This window comes from Acanthopagrus latus, chromosome 23 (assembly GCF_904848185.1).
Source record: "Acanthopagrus latus isolate v.2019 chromosome 23, fAcaLat1.1, whole genome shotgun sequence".
Classification (NCBI taxonomy): Eukaryota; Metazoa; Chordata; class Actinopteri; order Spariformes; family Sparidae; genus Acanthopagrus; species Acanthopagrus latus.
The window spans coordinates 18,131,265-18,151,287 of record NC_051061.1 but is presented as its reverse complement, the minus strand read 5'-3'; positions in this window follow the sequence as shown (position 1 = coordinate 18,151,287).

Sequence of the window (20,023 nt, the reverse complement as noted above, 5' to 3'; positions counted from 1 at the left end):
TCATGTCCTTGTTGGTGCACTTTATGTTTTGTTTTGTTTTTTTCTATTGAGACGTGGGAAACATCACTGTCTTTGTGGGAGGGGTTGTGATAGAAGTGATCAGTGATGCGAGTGGAAATTAGATTTATTATTTGAGGTGCGATCAGTAGACTTTAAATGACTGGATACTTATTTTTAAATAAATAATTACAAGTAAAAACAAAAACCTGAGTAGATGGCACTTTAACTTTTGGTTAGCAGCACTTTTAATACCACCAGGTGGCAGCGAAATCTCATAATATCAGTTCACAGCCACACAATGAGTCAAGTCACATTTGCCTCTGGCTGCTCCACTGAAAATATATAGAAAATAAGTATCACTTGGAATGGCCAGATAAGACCACAGTGGGTTGAGAACTGGTGAGACTTTTCATCCTCCACACTCCATCATGAAGTTTATTTTTCTGACTTGATTATTTATTCATTAGTTGCAATAGTTAATTCTTGTACAATCGTGTGTTGTATAATGACACATGAATCAATCCACAATCTGGAATCTTAATCTTGAGTCAAAGTAATCCCAATTTGAAGGTCTACATCACTTTAAAGAGAACTGCATCTCCTGATCCTTTGAAAAAAGCTAGTAAGTGAACTTTTGACATCACACAGTCAGATCAATGGATTCAGGAGACAAGAGCTGAACTAAGATACTTAGTATTTGACATTTGGATTCAGGCATGTCAAATAAAAGCATTGCAAATCTGCATATAAAATGTAGCTGCACGTGAGAGGAAGCGAAGAGGAAACTTGGCTCAATTTAAAGCAAGAATCTCCAGCCAAAGACCAGGTCCAGAAGTGTCTATTATTCAGCCGAAGTAATCCATCATGCAAGTTCTGAGCAGTGGCTGGAAAATATTTTTTGTGATGTCAAGGCGTCATCACGTGCGTGTGAGTGCTTTTTCACTAGGTGGCGACAAATCTTTGGGCACAAGCCATTACTCACCCCTCAGAGATTGAACCTGGTGCTGTGCTCGGGTGAGTGCTCAGGTTAAAAAAAAATGTCTCTCATTATCAGGAAATGTCATACAGAGCAATATGCAACATAGAATTCTTGTTTTATGGGTTTTCTGTGGCTTGAACACAGAGCCAGTGAGTATGTTGATACTGTAAACAAGCCTCATGTAAAGCCAGTTTTTTAAGGCACTCAAAATTGTCATGGTTTTATCTGCATTCTCCCTACAGAGGCACAGAGTTTTTCCCTACATGCATCTTTTATGCAACATTTCAGCAGCCTGATTTGAAAGAATTCCTTCGGCTGATGGGAGCACAAACCAAGTAGGAATTTCCGGCCATTTTGTTGCGTTCCTCCCCTCGAGATGGCATCAGCTTGGCTGCTGTCCCAGAGTCTGTAGGACAGATAACAGCAGGCCTTGAACCGCTTTCAAATATCTAGGGCTCCAAGGCATTGTTAAAAATCTTGAACCGCTTGACCTCAGGCGCTTTTATGCATCCATTTTGTATTTTCATTAAATGCTTTGCCATATGCATGTTGCGTTGCTACTTCTCTTTCTGAAGCCGTGAAGTGCATTAAAGTTCTGTGGCTGCCGTGTGCAAATTGCTTTAACTCAGTGGAAAAGAAAATGCCAGTAGAGAATTTAAACTCAAGATGTTCTGCATAAAACTTTCAGTCTTAATTCCCCACTCTGACCCGTGCACAATGAAGGATACTTATGAGGTGCACTTCATCCATTAATTTGTCTTTGAATCATCCTGACAGCATGGTACAGTCTATGTGCCATGGTCGAGTGCAGTTGGGCAGCTTCCTGCTACACGTGGCCTACGGTCTCCCTGTGGCCCAGTATAATTGCCAAGAGAAGGTAGAGTGGAGGTGCACAGTGGTCTGGAAAAGCCTTTAAAACACCTCCTCGACAAGATTGGCCCACAGCACTGAGAGTAAACAGACTTCTGAAGATCTTACAGTTGCTCCGGGAAAGAGCAAGGGCATCCCACGTGCACAGCCATGTGTCTTTGTGGCATTTTTGCAAGAAAAGTAAAGTGTTCGTTGGAAGTGGTGGAGGCAGCAGGCTGGCCTCGTGCTCAAAAGTGGGAAATGCTTGAAACAAAGCGGTCATGGATTCTGCACCGTGGCTGCAGTGCCAACAGCGAAATAAGTATCTGCTACCGCTTCAGGAGGGAAAGCATAACAGCTCCCTGGTGTATATCCATTCAAGTGCTTGCCCTATGGAGGACCAGGCCAAGTGAGTCACATTGGGATGTGCTATTCTAGGGCAAACACACATAATGAGTGCATGGTGCTGCCACAATACAACATTTGTAACGACACAGAGTGTCTTCAGAAGCAGATGTACTCGGCAGGATGTCCCGTGTGAGAGTAATGAGCAGAAGTGAAACAGCTGAAGACGCGTTGTGCGGTGGATGTGGTGAAGCTGAAATGTCGCGTATAGCAGCCTAAATGAGACTAGTTTTACTGAAGGCGTTTCAACTGAAGTGAATAGTGCAGATCTTACATTTCTCAGCATTGCCTCACAATACGGATACAAGATAACGCAGTTCAGTGACCTTTAGAAGCTGATAAGATCAGCCTTGTTATAGTCACAGACACAGTTGGGTGATCAGCAATTACCAGGCCAGTAGGTTACAGAACAAAAGAGCTCCATTTTATGGGATGTTACGTAAAAAAAAAATTAAAAAAAAGAAGTAAAGCCTCCTTTGACTTTAGAAGAAGATACATGATAAGGTGATTGTCTGGAGCAAAGCCTTTGCCTGGGCAGCGGGGATGCGGACAGACTGAACACTTTGCATAGCTGGATCTTTAAAATTAAAATCATAAATTCCCTCACAAATAACAATTTAATCTTATCTATTCACCCTCAAGCTGATGGGAAGTCAGGTGAAAAACTGAAGCAACTGGGGACTTGTTTTATAATGTGTAAAAACAAACAAACAAAAATCCAAAATTGACATTATTGATGCTAACACAATCTCTGTCTGTGTTGGGTGCACGATTTTGACCTCTGAGGGAGGGAAATAAGGTCAAATCAATTTGGGATCTCAAGGCTTACATAAAGTGTGATAACCCTGATCTATACAACCAGCACAGAGCCAGTTAACGCTGTTTTGGCTTTAAAGCCCCAGAAATATTTTGTATACTACGAAACTTGACTATCCCCTCGACATGAGGGCAAGTAGATAATGACTTGTGTGAACTTATTTAACTAATAAGTGTTTGGTGACAGTACGGCATTATCTGATGGATTTCAAATGTGTGTTTGAAGATAAACTCGACACATGATTTCCAAGATACTCTACCTCACCAGGGGTTCCGGTTTTGGAATTTATTCTGCAGTTGCCTGAGGCGTTGTTGAAAATATCCACATATCAATTCAGCTGAAAAACAAAGAAACATAGGAACTCAAAAAGTAACGGCTGCTAAAATTAATGACACATGATTGAAATATCGCTAAAGTAATGATTGCTACAAATGTCAATTAAATCTAACTGACTTAAAACTGACAGTTCAGTGGCAATGTGAGAATAAGACGTTACCACTGCTGCAGATAACAACATAGACCATTCACAAGACAGAATTGTGACAGAAATGTCATATTCTAATTGGTGTTTTTGGCTGATGATGTCTCAGTGCTAATAAGTTCATGTTGCAGGCAAACCACAGTCTGACTGATCTGGTCTGGACTTGATGGATGTTATGATTATAACTATGAGTCTGCATCTGATGGGATAGCGTTACTGTGCCTCTGACCCTTTCCTGCCACTCTTCTCAACACACTGTGGATAGATTTAATCCATATCATTTTCTACAACTGGGGCTCTGATAATTCATCAAAGTCCGCAGCCTCTCTCAGCTCTTTTACATACAGAGTGTTTTGCCTGGAGACATGTTATTCCTGGTGTCTCTCCAGAGTTTCTTCTATTTCACGATGTGTGCACGAGTGTACTGTAGGTCTGTACTCACTGGTAAAGTAAGTGTCCAAAATAAACTGTCAGTGTTTGAGAATGGTTTTGTGCATGTGTGTGTTGCAGTTGGATATAGCGCTTTTATATTAAATATTGCAAGGGGCACGTGGTAAAAATAGAAAGGATCCCGTTCTGTGAAACCCATCCAACCTGCAGGACAACTGGGACCGGAGTGAGAGATTGAAAGAATTCCCTCCTCTGAGAATGTAATCCAGGATGATAAAAAAAAAAATCCCAAACCAAGGAGCTATAACTTTATACGCCTGCTTATAAACTGCTGACTGACGAGACATGTGGCCCCGACTGATACTTCTGTTCTGTTGACGTATGGCACTTCAATAACGGGGTAAAGGGAGAGCCTGAGAAATCTACAGTGCATTTTTCACAAGGCAATATAGAGTCAGTGCGGCTCGGTCCTCTCTGGTAAAATCATCATGGCTGAAAGGAGAGAGGATGTGTGGAAAGTATGAACGGTTTTGAGAGCACAGAGGCCGAATCAGCACATTTCTAATATACAGAATAGAATTTCCTGCAACCGTTTTAAAGATTTATTCCTATGTAATAGTTTTAGAATTGTGCTTACATGCGAGTTCTCGCAAAGGAGGGAAAGGCAGTCTGTCTGGGAGCATTAATAATGAGAATGCTGCAAGTCCATCATTCACTGAGGTTGCTGCAAAAAACCAAGACAGGAGGAAACAAATATATAGTCATAATTCAAGTGCACGGACATTCAAACCTTGCAGCGGTCCCAAGGGCCAGACCTCCATCCCAGGGCAAGGTCAAAGGTCATCCAGTCCTGTCATGAGGGAGCATGGGGGCACCATATTTTATACATGTATATTTTCCCAGTTTTCTCATGGGTTGATGCAGGGCTCGTGGTTGCCTGCTGGACATGGTGCTTTACGTCATCTGCAACCCTCTGGGTCACTGCCTGACCTGCTGGCTTTGCATTCCATGAGACCAGTGTGTGTACAAAACCTCTGAGCTCCAGGAAACGGCAGGGATTGAGTCATGGGAAAACGTCCCTCCGTCTTGAATCGACCACTCGAGGCATTCTTTCTCTCTGATACATGGGGGACATCCTGTTCCTGCTCTTTCTTGGCCTCCAGGCACTTGTCCCGGGACTAGACCTGACCTTTATTTAGCTTGGAGCGCCGATGTCTCAGTCAAGGCTTCAGCTGGAGGTCGACGCAGGACAGTTTCGGCGTGCATACCTCCAGCAGCTGCACCATCATGGTTCACAAACGTATCTGAATTATGTATCAGAGAGTTGTTCCATTGCAAGATCCAGCTAGTTAGATAACATACATGAGAAATGTAGACTGCAGATCTCATCGGGAGAGGTTTGCTGGGTCAAGTCCCTGGTCTGGCTGAGAAAATACACTTGGAGACAGGAGACGACTGTAGTTGTTAAAGGAGTCAATAGTTGAATATGAATCATGGAGAAGTAGATAATATTCTTTAAATTTTGGAGGATTTCTATTTTATAATATCATCCAGTACCACACATTCCAGTGTTTCATCTTCTCCTTCTTGGCTGTCTGTCTCTTTGCTCCAGGTGCAGCAGTTGGAGAATGCCAGGCGCTCCATGCATCAGTACCTCACCTGTGATGTGGTGAAATGAAGTGATGGGTGGTGTGTCGGGGCACGGCAACTGACTCAGCCATGCTGGTATTTGCCTGGAATCATGTTAAAGGAGTTCTTGGCAGTAAAAGCAGGCATGTTTTAGCACCGCCGCTCTCACCTCGCACAGTTGTCACGCTAATTCCTTCTCTCTCCTCATGCCCCTCACTCTCTCTCTTTTTTTTGTTTGTCTGAATCATGTCTGAATAACGCATCTCCATGTGCCCTCTTGCCTTCCCAGGGACACTGATGAAATCAGAATGGCTCTCCGCCCACCACCTGGTTACCTACCTCTGTTTACAGCTGGGTCTGAACACACAGTAACCAAGCGTGCAGACATAACACGATGCATCACGCATGACAGTAAGTGGTAAGACATCCTTCACAAACCTTCCCGCACACATAAACATCACACCACACACCCTGTTTTTTTAAAAGAGACTGCAAAACACTCTCATTTGCATTTTGCAGTCATACGTGCCCGTGCCTCTCTTTTTCCGAAGCTGTTTCCTGCGTTCTCACGTGTGAACACTTACCAAACCCACTTCCCCTGGCTCTCAAACGCATACAATTCGCACAAAAGGAGATTAGCTCTGCTGTTGAGATATGCAGCACTTAGGCCTGAATAATGAGGCCTCGGTCTGATTTTTCTCTTAGCGTCTGCATTGTTGCCGTTTTCTTTTCCTTCCAGCTGTTGGAGCATACCTATTTTATTAGCTTGCATAAGCTTGCCGTTATAACTTGATAGACAGTCTGTCAACGACACAGAGAACAGCCCATTTTGCCAGCTCATACCACAGTTATATAATAGCTGCCTCGACTTTCTGTTCCCAGGATCCAAGAACACTACGACATACGGTTTTACACCTGTGGTATGCAAACCTGGTAAATGCTTATCACCGCTTTTTCTCCCCCATCTCTAATTGACGCCTTCAGAAGATCATATTTCCTCTGCGCCCTTTGTCTTGCGCTCTTGGCACAGACGCAATGTGTCCCACACTCCCACAGTTGAGAGTTAATCCTTGTTATTACCTCAACAAATGCTTCTCTCACACGCCTGAGTAGAAAGAAATGTCACCTGGCTTCATTTCTGACATACCTGTTTTGGCTTTTGTCATGGGTTTTTCCATCACTGTGCTGTTACCGTTGGTTTATTACTCAAACCTTTTATTTCTTCATTGAAAAAGAAAGGTAGCGTGGAACAGAGGTAGCATGCCCAGCAGTAAAAATCTCCACCTCATACCGTAACTGTCACACAAGTCCAGCTGAGTATCTGGGTAACACACACTGTTTGTTTTTCTGTTTCGCTTCCTGCAGCAGTTCCTGTTTCTCTAAGTCAAACTCGTTTTCATTGCAAAAGGAAATCTTTAAAAGCTGTAAAGTGAGAAGTCACCTTTGCGGTTTTTCAAACATCCGTGGTAATGTTTCATGTGACAATACATTACTGTGTGTTGGTATTGTTAGGGTGGGCTAGTTCAGTGTGTAGAATATTTTTATTCTGAGGACCATCTCAGCAAGGTCTAAAGATACCAGATTAACCGCGGCAGTAAACCTAAAATAAAAGGAACAACATTAATCTTCCTCTTACAGATAAAACGATGACATCATAAGCAATAAAATTCACCTTTGCTCAGTTCAATGCATGTGGGACTTTTGCTGCCACAGCCTCACTTGGCCTGCGATGACTGGCAGCTAATGGTCGCTAATGTTAGCTAATGTTGTCAGGCCCGCCAGCAGGAATGGAAAAAAACTGCGTGAATGGGCACAAAATCAGTTTTAGTCATATCAACAAAAAATCTTTCTCAGGCTAGTCTTGGATGGTAGAGTCAGCTGTGATGTTAGCCTTGTAGCCAATGTTAGCCTCCTCAGCCTGGCTGCGAGTTGCTTTCTGAGATGACTGAAAAAAGGTGGTCATTAAATTATTATTTGGGTCAAAAGTCTCTGCCAGCTCCCTCTTTTCCCGATTTATGTGCAAGTTCTTGAATCTTGAATCTTGAAAAACATTCCTGCATTAGGTTGCACTTAGTTTAGGTCAGTAAATTTCCCTGATCATGTGGCTGGCAGGCCACTTTTTTGGCATCACATCCATTAAAATACTCATTCCAGTTTCAGGAGAAAGGGTTTCCCACATGTAACGGGCCAACCAGCACCAAGTAAGATGTTTATTGTTGAGTATATTGATTGAGAATTTTATTATCATGGCTTAAAGGATGAATATGATTATAACTGGCCTCTACATAAACCTTGCCTCTTCCCAGCGAATCCAGATCATGTTTGGGAACTAGCCCCGACTATCTAAGAGACATCCGTAAATCAGATCAAAAGAGCAATGAGAAGTCAAAGTGAAACGCCATAATTGCACATAAAAATATCAAATTATAGAAGAAGAATACCCTCCTCAGAATCTAAGATACATTTTGGCTCCCGTAGCACCAGAGAGAGTTATTTATTATCTCACCGAGTTTATTTTCTAAATTCCAAATAAACAGTGGATTATGTAAATCTATGTCTTATACACAACCTCCCAGTCTCCTGATGCAGATACAAACATTTCCATGGACCATCTGGGTCTTATCACCTCTCAACATCATTTCCTTCTCATAAAATGACCAAGACCAGGAGCCAAGTCCCTTAAGTGTGCTCGTGCTGACTGTAAATGGTGCTACGTGCTTATCACACATCACTCCCTATTTTATCATGTCAGTGACCCTTCATTTTATTGCTAATGTAGATGAGAAATTCTCCTCTCCTCCTCCTCCTCCTCCTCCTCCTCCTCCGTGCTCTAATGCAGTTGTCTCTTAATGTGATTAGAAGGAGAGTTAAAGGTGAAGGTACACTTCGACAGAGATAGATGGGGTCACAGTGACTTGTTGGTAAATTTCTCAGACTCTAATTTTGGTAGACGCCAACCCCGTAGAAGTCGGCCAACACAAGCAGAGCACTCAACCGTATCTGGGGCGAACATTTTTGTTGACAGTTTATCATACTTTAGTAATTATTATGTAAGCGCTTTTTGGCCTATAATTTGGGTTTAGAGAGCAGACTTCTGAGGCAGGAGATAACGTAAAAGGAAGAGGGGGGGAAGCACAATGATTATTAGCTGTCAGTTATATAAGATGGTTTTTCCGACCCGAGAAATGAGGTAGAATTCTCGGAGTGACATGCATGGCAATCTTCACGGCGGGCATGAGGGGAATGCCCGGGCGTTACAGCCTAATATGGTTATTATTACACTGAGCTGATGGGCCAGTTCGACTCTCGGTAACATTCCAGCTCCTCTTGGTTTCTGTTCATCAAGACCTGATGAACTCACCTTTGCATTCCTTCCGTGTTTACAGCTCATTTCAGGATGGTGAGAGGATTAGGATGGGTGGTGTCCGCGTCCTTCACACCCTTTCACTTACACAGAATGAGGTGAACCAGTTCCGCCAATGAGGACCGTTTTATCCTGAAGTGAAAGGTTGTTACTGTAAATGCTCTATTGTTTGAAAAGCAGGTATGCTTAACAATGGCTGTTGTGATGTTGTGACTGAAAGAATTGTTAGCTAAATATTTTCATGCTCTATGAATTATTATCTATGGGGATCATCTGGGGGCGGGGGGTCTCCAGGTTGAGAAAAAGCCTCCAGAATTTTGCTCTCTCTAAGCTGTTTTATCAATTACAGAGCTGCTCCAGTGAACAGTTTGACCACTTGCTTTCCAGAAAAGAGCTGCAGAGCCTCCAGTGATGGAAGTAAAAGTAAAAGTGCTATACAACATTTAAAGCATCATTAGGTCACAGGAGTTATGTAAAGATTAATAGGAAAAGAACGAAGAAAAAGATTCTGATGGACAAATCTGTCTTCATCTTTTGGACTTTTTTAAAAATTGTGCCTTGTTTTGGGAAGTATTGGATAATTTACACTATTAAAATTAAAATGAATCCTTGTAGGTATTGTCTAATGGACATCTGAATATAAGTATAAATAATTTATTTGCAAATTTAAGTGGAAGTTGAAGTGCATGAAAGCAACAAGGAAACACACCTCTGGGGCCTCGTCCTTGTGAGCTATGAAATTACTTAATTCACAACTGTCTTGACTGCGTGAGTTTCACAGATGACTCAGTCGGATCATATGACTGATCCGTCTCCGGGGGCTTTGATCAGTGCTTCGGATCACACATCAGTTGATGTCTGCTGTTCTCCTCATTAACGTTGTACTTCAGACAAGTGAAGTGACATCAAAGGTGCGAGAGCACTCTTACGTGAGAGAGATGTCAGGCCGGATTTGGGGAGGTAATATTTTTTAGGAGATTTATATTCTCCTTTGTGTGATCTTTGTGTGATCTTAAAATCATCTTTACACAACCGAGCGTTACTGCAAAATGCACATTTTATCAAAAAGTTTAGCAGAATGATGATATTTAAGTCATCCTTCTTATTTTGATAGCTATACTTGTAACGATCACATGTGATGTGACTTTGAGGCCACTTCACACACAACAGTTTGCAGACGAGGCCCTGAAGTTGTTCTCTGGGTAAACAATAAAGTGACCTGTAGTTTCCACATCAGTGCTGGCGTCTCAGTCTTGACTCTGGTTTAACAGGGATGTGGCAGCAGATTCTTGTAGCCTAGCCCTGCGTCAGCAGGGGGATTCCTTGAGATCCAACATCTGGGTGCTGCATTCTTGCCGTCCCTACACATTGCCATCGCGACGCTCACGAGACACAACAGCTCGACAGTCACAGACAGTCTTTTCCTGTCCGCCAGCTGGAGTGAGGGTGTGAGAAACATGCTCACTGGGCTCAGAGTTATGGCCAGAGAGGCGAATGGTTTCACAGAACCAAATAACCCCATCCCACATTGACGATGGTCCCCTCTCCAACAGACACTCCACTCAATAGATGAGGAAGAGCAAGACAAAGGAGCAATTCAGTGTCTGTTAACACAAGAGGCCCTGTCTATGATAAATACTAGGCTATGAATGAAAGATGTGTCGGCTTCCTGACCAAAAACGTGAAACTCCAACCCTGGTTCCTCAGACAAATCATTGGAATTGATTAGGAAGATTATGTTAAAACCTAACAGATGGTGCTGACCTTTGCCTTTATTTGTGGGGTTTCAGGGTTTCGAGTCAGAAGAGGGCCTGTCAGGGGCGGGTGTCCCATCAAAGTGGGGACACACCCTCAGCGCGGCCACAGACTTGGAGCTGAAGGGTGGCTAACTCAATCTGAATTCCTGCCAGAGTGTTTTATGTTCCCATTCAGTCTGAGGAAGGAGCTGTGCTGGAAGCTCTCCAACTCGCTACATATTATTTAAAGGGAAATTCAATTTGCTTTTAAATATTCTCTTCCCAGTTGCCACCGGCTCAACATTACAGTACATGTTCCCTTTTAAATCCCTCTCGGGGTTGTTAAACAATGATCACTCCTGTATAAAAGTAGCCAAACAAATACCTTCCTGTGGAAAATGAGATTGTCTGAGTAAAGCATGTTGAGAAATGTTCTATTCATTTGCGGCTGTGGGTCACTTGCCTGATTTGTGATGCGATCAGCTGAAAAGCTGGGGGGGGCGGCGGTGATAAAGAAGGCACTTTTAACACAGAGGCCTGTAGGGATGGATGAATAACTGGCTGTCGATGTGAGCTATAAGTCATAGCTGTGGGGTCCTCGAGTGCTAAGCTAGTGGAAGCGTACACATACTCGCACTTAAGCCGAGGTGCCTCCCTGGGAGGTCTTGTAAGGATAAAAGCAAGAAAGCAAAAAGAAAAGTGGGCGCAGAATCTAAAATTATGGGAGCCGGATTCTTGTTTAAGTTCGTGGGGGTCTCGAGCCAGCCTCAGGATTTACTGAGGCCGAAGTGGCTTTTGTTTGTGTGAATGAGAACAAAACACAGGAAAACAGTAGCAGACTACTGGGCCACAGCCAGCGCTCAACAAAATGGGATGAATTATTTCTGTGGAAAATGAGGCCGAAGCTCGAAAAACCCTGCTCGTCATTATTTCGCCGTTCTGAGGCTTTGTGGGAAGCCAAGAAAATAGATTTCTTAGCTTTGGATTACAGTTGAGTTCAGGTAAGGAAACACAGGTATTTATTTTTGTATAACTCGAGTTCATTTCCCATGTGCTTTTGTGCCTCCTGTGTAAAAGTGGGTTGGTCTCTGTCCAACACTTGAGTCCACGGGAAATATATTTCAGGCCAAAATCCCCCTAAACACTCCCAAGTCAGGATATGTCAAAACCTTGTCCTTAGACTCATAAATAACTTTAATCTAATATCCCAATCAGTACCCAAGGGACAATAAAGCAGTGAGCTAGCTTAGCTTAGCTTAGCGCAAAGAATGGGAAAAAGCTTGCCTGGCTCTTTTACAACAATTCATCTACTAGACCTTCTACAGCTAGTTATGTCTTGTTTATTTATTATTTGTCGCCAGGTAACCGATGGGAATTCCAGGAAATCACTTGATTATTTTGTGACCTATAGACAGAGCCAGGCTAACCGGTCCCCCCTGTCCCCAGTGAGGGTGCTAAAATAAGCTAACCAGCAATTAGAGTGACATCATTTGTCTAAATCTCCTCCAGACAGCGAAAAACTGAATTTCCCAAAACGTCAAACTATTCGTTGAAACGCATAAAACAAAAGACTTGTCCCAGTAGTGTATGAAGGAGTGGCCATGAAGTGTGACAGTTGGAGCAAAAGAAAAGAAGGTTATCCACTTTGTACAACCTTTGACCCGAACCTCCCCTCACCTCGTTACTAACGCGAGTCCCAAAGGGCCACACAGCCTGCCGATTAAACGTGGTCGAATGCGAAACACCAACGCAAAGCAGGCACATATGGATCACGTGTGTGTATAAGCGAAAAACCGTGGCTCTAACCTGTGAACTCTTAGCTTCATGCAGTTTTACCTCGCAAGTTCCACTACCGTTGTGTTTTCTTACAAGGCCCATCGTGATTTTTCACCTCATTTTAAGCCGAGACCTTCACATAAACCAAAACCCACAAAGCTCTCCCCAGTGACCTTGCAGTGGGATTGATATAAGGCCGAGGTTTACCACTCTAAAGATCCTCTTGGCTTTGGCTTAAAGCAAACTCGTCCTCCCACACACATTATTCTGGAGGCAAAAAAAAAAGAAAGAGGCAAGAATTCATTAGACTCGAGGTCATGAAACTCGTGAGCCGCTTGTATGTTTTATTTGATAATAGTCTTTATATTGTTATCACATGAAATATATTTACTTATTTCTGGGTTCTGTGGACAGAAGATGATGAAAGCTGGTGCCGATAGAAAGTGTGTGTGTGTGTGCAGCTTGTTGAGCTGTCACTATGGCGACGCAAACAAACACGGGGCACTGATGTGGCATGCTTCAGCAAGTTAACATTAGTAGCAAGCTGACCTTTGACCCCTTCCACGCCCCAGATGACATATGGTTGCATCTACCTGCTGTTACTGAGTCACTGGGCCGTGTTAGCCAGCGTGATGTGACCCGCAGCGCCAGTGACATTTGTTTCCTGTGGTGCTGCAGGCTCGCTGACGCAGGGGTGCAGGTTTATGCGCACAACATGATTTTCAAGAAGCGGCGGAACAGCTTGTGCTACCAGACAATCAAAAAAAAAAAAAAAGTTTCCCAGAGGTATCGTGTGTGCATCTGTTATCTCCGAGAGCTGTGTGGGGGAATGTTTCCCCTTATGAAACAAACTGACTTTTAAAAAATAATCAGGAAATTCCCTTGGCAAGAGCCCGCCACAACAAATAGCACAGAAATGTTAGCAGAGGATTGTTTCTGATTTCCTTGCAGTCATTCATCTGGCGCTTGTTTACGGTTCTTAATTCAGTCGTGTTGGGCTTTACAGAAGGGTTTTTAAAGCATCATGCATTTCTGCTGTCTTTGTTCCCCCTTTCAATTTGTCTCCCTTTCATGACATTCGTGTTCTCTCGCTGGCGTTTCTGTCCGCTAGACCGACGCGCTCCTTTTTCTTATTGCTTACCATCCCACCTCCTCCCACCTCCAGCGTTCAGCTGCCAATTAAAATACATTTTTTCCATTTCTCTCCTGAGTCAGACATTCCAAGTGGATTTCTCTGCTTCCCCATTTCCTCTGTTTCCCTCTCTCATCCTTCTTCTACCCACTGGCATTTCCATGGCTCTCCTTCACATTTGTGCCATTTATTTCCCCTCCCTTCCTTGCTGACCATAGCTTTATCTGACCATCTCAGAAAGGAGTGAAATTCCGTCCCCTCCCCTCCATTTTTATCTCGGGTTGGTGGGAAATCGTGTGTATTACCGTCAGACCGCAAATGCTATTTTTTTTTTTTTTTTACATCTTTATTTTTCCATGTCAACAAGCCCCAACTGAGACAACAGTAATTTGTTTTGGCAACCGACCTACACAGATAAGCTTTTGATGGACGGTCACGGGTGCAGGGTTGTGTTGACCAGTGTTTTTCATCAGCTCCAACAAGGTGTCTGCTTTTTAAATCCCCGACATTGTATCCAAACCTGTCTGACATTATCTGAATAATGCCAGTATTATGTAGGCATGAAAGCATGTACAGTGAACTGAGCTGTGAAAGGCCTCATGTTGCCTGTTGTTGGATTAATGAGACAATGATGTGGCTGTGAAGGGGGAAGGAGACCGGAGACAGAAGCAACAGCTGAGAAAGCCCTTTCAGTTTCTAAGTTGGTCTGTCTGGGCTGACTGTCCACGGCTAAGCCTGGCTGCATCTGTCAATGCCCACACCCCAACAGCTTCTAGGGTGGTGTAATATCTAAATCTGAATGGAGCTATTTTGGCCAAACCAGACAGGCTTTGTCAAGCTGGAGAATTCTTGCACACGGAGTCAGCGAGACGGCTCATCAACCCGCGTCCTTTCCTTCTGTACTTGTTGAAACAGATGAAACGATGATTTAATACCTTTAATCCTACGAGAATACTGTAGTGCATGGCTAGCCTTTGTCACAGTATCACTTACACAAGTCTGGCTAATTCATCCGCCTGTGTTGAACATGTTTATGCTGTTTTTTCTTTTTTCCCTTTTGCCTGAAGGAAATAAGCACTTTACCACAATCACTGCCTTTACGTGCAAACAGTGTCTAGCAGACGTGTGCACAGCTATGGTTATGAATTCCTGGGAGGTCATGCTACCAGAAAGCAAGGCAGGATGTGGCAAAACGTCTACCTGATGGCAGCTTTCATCGTCTCTCTTTCTGTCTCATCCGTTGCTGCAGTCTTGCAGACAAAAAAGAAATCAGTTGCTGCAAGCGGGGGAAAAACAATCTGTTCGAAAAATGTCATATTTGTGGGCAAAGAGAGATGTGCAGTTCACACTCAAGCTTTCCACTGCAATCAGTCAGTCTGTAATTTAAATGCAAGCGTTCCCACTGCTCTCCTCTGTCTTTCCTCAGTGTTTCCCATCTGTTGCATTTATCCTGGATACCGTGTCAGTTTTTCCCCATTGGTTTTCTGGTCAGGAGATGTGAACCAAAACCAAAGGTTCGAACTTGATTAACCTTCTCAGGTTTTGCCCCTTTTGAAAATATTAGTGCTCTGAAGGTGGCTGACCTCGCTCCCGTTGCTGACTGTAGCCCCAGCGGTGTCAATCACGGCTGTTGTTTTCGGTGATCTGTAACAGAGATACAATCAGAGGTGCACATCGTACATGTATGCAAGCCTGGAGGGAGGCTTTTGACGGATGGAGTTTAAAAAAAACAAACACGTTTACTCACTCTCTTGAGACATCAGCATGCAGGACTCCTGTTGGAACAGACACCTTAACCTGCAATGTTGTGAACACAACACTGACATATCATCATCTTTTAGGCTGATACGTCTAACTTGTTTAGCAAGTTGTTGTTCACTTACACATTGAGCATTTAGGGAGCGACAATAGCATTACATCGGAGTCCGATTTTCACTCTCTGTTTTTGTCCTCTTAGATGTTAAATGCTCTACTATGTTTACCAGCTAGTCTCCTACTGTGTCTGTGTCCATTTGGTGCTGAGCAGGTAGTGTACAGCGAGCTTTTAAACAGCTGCAGATTTCAGGTGACATATCTCTTGGCTTATCGCTTCAAGTGACTCCATCTTCACATCGCAATGGATTTTTTGATTTTGTTGTTATAAGAGCTATGATTATGAATTTAAAGCAAAGGCAGTGAACCTGAAAATACATAATTACAGGTCAGTGTGTTGCAGCTCCCTGGGATGATTGAGGTTATTTGTAACTGCATGAATTAGGTTTTTTTTTTAACCCCCCTGTATTTGTGCGAGAGTGCTCATCCTCTTCCTTTGACATTTTAATTTTTACCTTCAGCTTTTATCATCAAGCTAAAACGATGCAACTAATTAATTACAGATGTGCCTTCAAATAAAACACCATTAAATAGCATTCACCTACACATGTTGGAAAATTACAAGTGATCTTTCCTTTATCTTATCTTATTATATATTATTATATCTATCTAATTATAAATCTTCATTCACATCACACTGACTGAATCTAAGTTGAGGATTCTAATTAAGGCCTCGCACTACTTCTCCAGGGCTATGTGCCATGTGTTATCTATAGATTACAAACGAGTCAATGAGATCTCAAGCCTCTTCCGATGTCTTATTTTTATCTTCAGAGTTTTCCTCTGTTGCCAAAAGGATTAGGAACTTAACTTCTAATACCGTTCGAGCGTCAGCTCTGCACGTCATCCTGCAGTCCTGAGGTGAATGACTTTCAGCTCCAATGTTTGAAAAACCCACTGATCCTCCACTGTCAGGCCGCAGTGGAGATGTTTGTCCTCTCTCTTTTACCACAGCAGTTGATGCGGCAGAAATGCCAGGGTTAGTGAGGGAGAGAGAAACGTGGGTGGTGTGTTAAGCATTTAAATCAATCGGAGCAATTGGGCTGTTTAGTTTTATGAGGTGCGAGACCTTTGCTGCTCTATTCAGGCTGCTTTACACTGAGGTCACCGCAAACGGATTAGAGATCACACCAGTGTGTGACCTTGGCTCGCCACCATTACACCACTGCGCAAATGATTTATGGAGTTAATAAAAGCATGACATCATGTATTAAAGAGGCCTGCTGTTAGTGTTACCTAACCCTCTAAGTGGCAACATACACGCTATCTGCACAAGCACGTTAGGGTGTGCCCGTGCGAAGACATGGAGCTTTTTTTGCCAAAACATCAGCTGGCTGTTAATTACAAATTACACAACACATGACAGGTAAGATGTGCGTTGAAGCCATGTATAAGCAGCCGAAGAAGAGAGGGAACACTTATCGACTGAGGTGAGATTAGCAAGAAGACCTCCTGAGCCCGAAACCCTTCATTACATGGATCGTCTCTTTGCATAAACAATGGTTTACAACCAAGAACCATAAACAGATCATTTACGCAGCTTGCAATCACACTCTGTAAAGGATTCAGCGTTTTGCAAATTTTTTTTTTAACAGTCGTGTAGGCTTTGTTAACAGGGTGATTTCCTAAGAGAGGTCGACGGCTTTTTCATTCTCACGAAATGTTGTTTGTATTAAAGGTATTATCAGCAGCTATCAGGTGGTTTCATTCAGACTGAACAGGGGAAACCAGGGAACAGAAGAAAAAAAAATAAACAGAATGAGACTCAACCACATTTTAACCAGAGAGAGTTTTACCTCTTCAAAACACTGTCTATAAGATCTCCTCATCAGTCAGACATTTGACTTCTTTCTTCCCTCAGTCAGACGTCCTCCTCCACGCAACTGGTGGAAACTGGTCCTTCAAACAGAAAGGAAAAGTCTGGGATGTTATCGGCACAAGACATCTTAACATAACTGTACTGCCCTTCAAGCAGACTCGTAAAAGAACGGCGGCAAACATTTAACAGCACTGTGTCACAAAGTCATGAGAGAAGAACGCTTACATAATGAGAGACCCCCCTCCCCACCCTTTTCTTTTTACACACCCATGGGCGACAGAAACAAGTGGGGGGAGAAAAGAGATCCTTGAAAATGTGCACAAAAGACTGTCTGTCTCTCTCACACATTTACCTAAGGGAGTCATAAGAGCGCTTAATAGTGTACGTGTACCCCGATCCTGCTGGGGTCACTTCTTTAACACCGGATAGCCTTTGTCCCTCAACCTGCAGCCCTTTACCTCCGCTGGCTCTCCAGCAGTGCGAAGATGAGATGCCTGCTCGATGTGTTATAGTTCAGGATCATTAATACGAACTCAGGCAAAAGTTGAAACATTATCACATGCCTCTTGTAACCTGAAATCCTTTTACACATCCTGTTCTAGGCAGGACTTGTTCCTTTCTCTTCTACCTTGCCACTCTGCAGAAAAGGTCTGAGCGGTAGCAGAGTGAATTGACATCTGTGTAAAAACACTGAGGACAGGGGTGTTATGTTTTGATGATGTTTTACATGTGCGATCTAACATTTCAGGGTGTAAAAAGTAGCTAGGAGAAAACTCAAACTAGAGCTACTCCCTGCTTCCCCTTCCACAACGCACTTTTGATTGTGGAAACACCAATCCGCAATTTTTTGCCAGGTTTCATATGAAACGCAGCATTTTTTCCTTGCATTAGCAGAACATGCATGGCTAGCAAAACCCTTCAGGGAACTTTTATCAGCATTTCGCCATTAAGATAGCTGTCAGATGGGGGTGAATTATAAGAGTGTGACTCATCAAAGGCCCTGATTAACAGTAAGTGGGGAGGAGGATAACGGGGAAAATGGAAATGGTGCAAGCAAACCACAGCTAAACACCACACTAACATAAGACTACCTAACACTAAAACGCTACCTGTTACATCCTAAGTGCATCGTTTGTCAGGAGAAGAGCTAATGAATGAATGAATAACATAGTTTAAGGCTATTCCACCTTGAGGGAAACTTGGCCTCTTGTCGAAAGTATCTGACAAGGCGATGGAGACGAGACTTCTCTCACACTCTACATTATGCACAGAGTGATTTGAGAACACCTGTTAAAAAAGCTTTTTCGCAGGGACATGGTTACAGGTGTGCCTTGAGGTTTTGGCCTGCCCTGTGGTGTACCAAAGTAGGTTAGAAAAAAACCCACTTCCCTGGACACTGACGCTGTTGTGTAATGCACCACACCTGTCACACCTCTGTTGCCTCTGGAATACCTCCATGCTATCTCAAAATCTATCACATCCTCATACCAAAAATTTCACACTTGGGCAGCATGACATTGCTTGGTTTGGTGGGAAATAGTGTAGCCTTCTTTGCGTCAGCATTGCAGGGATCTCTGTGCAAAAAGAGCTCCTCAAACTCCCCCTTTCACATCAATCAGATCCATATCTTGGACGGTTTTCTAGGAGCCGGACATCACTCGACAGTCGAGGCCTTGTGAAAAATAAGAGCTAAGTTTTCTGACCCAGTCACGACAAGGCCTGTTTGTTCCAGTGGCTCAGAGAGTGTTTGCGTTCCTCAGGTCACGGCTGAACTTCTCATATTTATGTTAGCTAAACTGCAGGCTGGCAGGCTAATTCGCTGGTATGTGTTTTCATTAGGTCTCTGGGGCCAGGTAGAGCTCCCTCACTAATGTGGCTCCTCTGAACTCTGACCGTCGACTTTAATGGGAAGGCTGGCAGAGAAAAGAGGGTCAAGACTTCAGAATGGGCTAACTTAGACTTAAGGTAACAATTTGAGAAGGCGTAACAGGTTATGTAACCCCGTTGCTGGACACTAATGACTCGGTATGGCCCGAGGAATGTCCACTCTCAATAGGTCTCTTTTACATCAGTTACTGTTTATGGCAACAAAATTAGCTTTGGTATGGTAAGACTGGACAAGTCCTGCTCTGTGTGCTAGATAACAGTTATGTAGGGCATGTGACCAGCCAACTAGCAATGTGCTCAGCCATGGGCTATAAAGCCAGCACAGAGGGACCTGTCATCCTGTCATGTCGCCCTTTTCATTCTCTGCTTCCCTTCCCTTTTTCTCAGGGCGGTGCAAACACTTGTGTCCTCGCTGGGAAACATGAGGAATACAGACTGATACAAGTCCATTCCTTCCTCAGGAAGATGATGATGGCAAGAATGGTAAAACAATAAAGATTAAGATTTTTTAATGAATTACACATTGAGAAAAGGTGTTATCTTAATATGTCTTATATATCCCTTATTGTTTAATAATCAGCAATCAAAAATAAGTGCTAAATGTAGCCCTAAATGGCAATAACTGATATACAACATGAGCCTGGCCTCTTTACCTACTGCTACAGTGCACAACAATGTTTTTGCTAAGGGTAAACGTCTGTCTCATGCGGTCTCCTTTGTGGTAGGCAACCACCGCTAGTTCCTTTATTGTCTGGGTCTGACTTTCAGCTGAGGGAGGTTTCCTGTGTGTGTGTGTGTGTGTGTGTGTGTGTGTGCATGCTGTTCTGTTTGCTCGGGGTCAGCCCAGGTCTTTATCTTTCTAACAGCTTCAAAGTTTCACAGTTTAA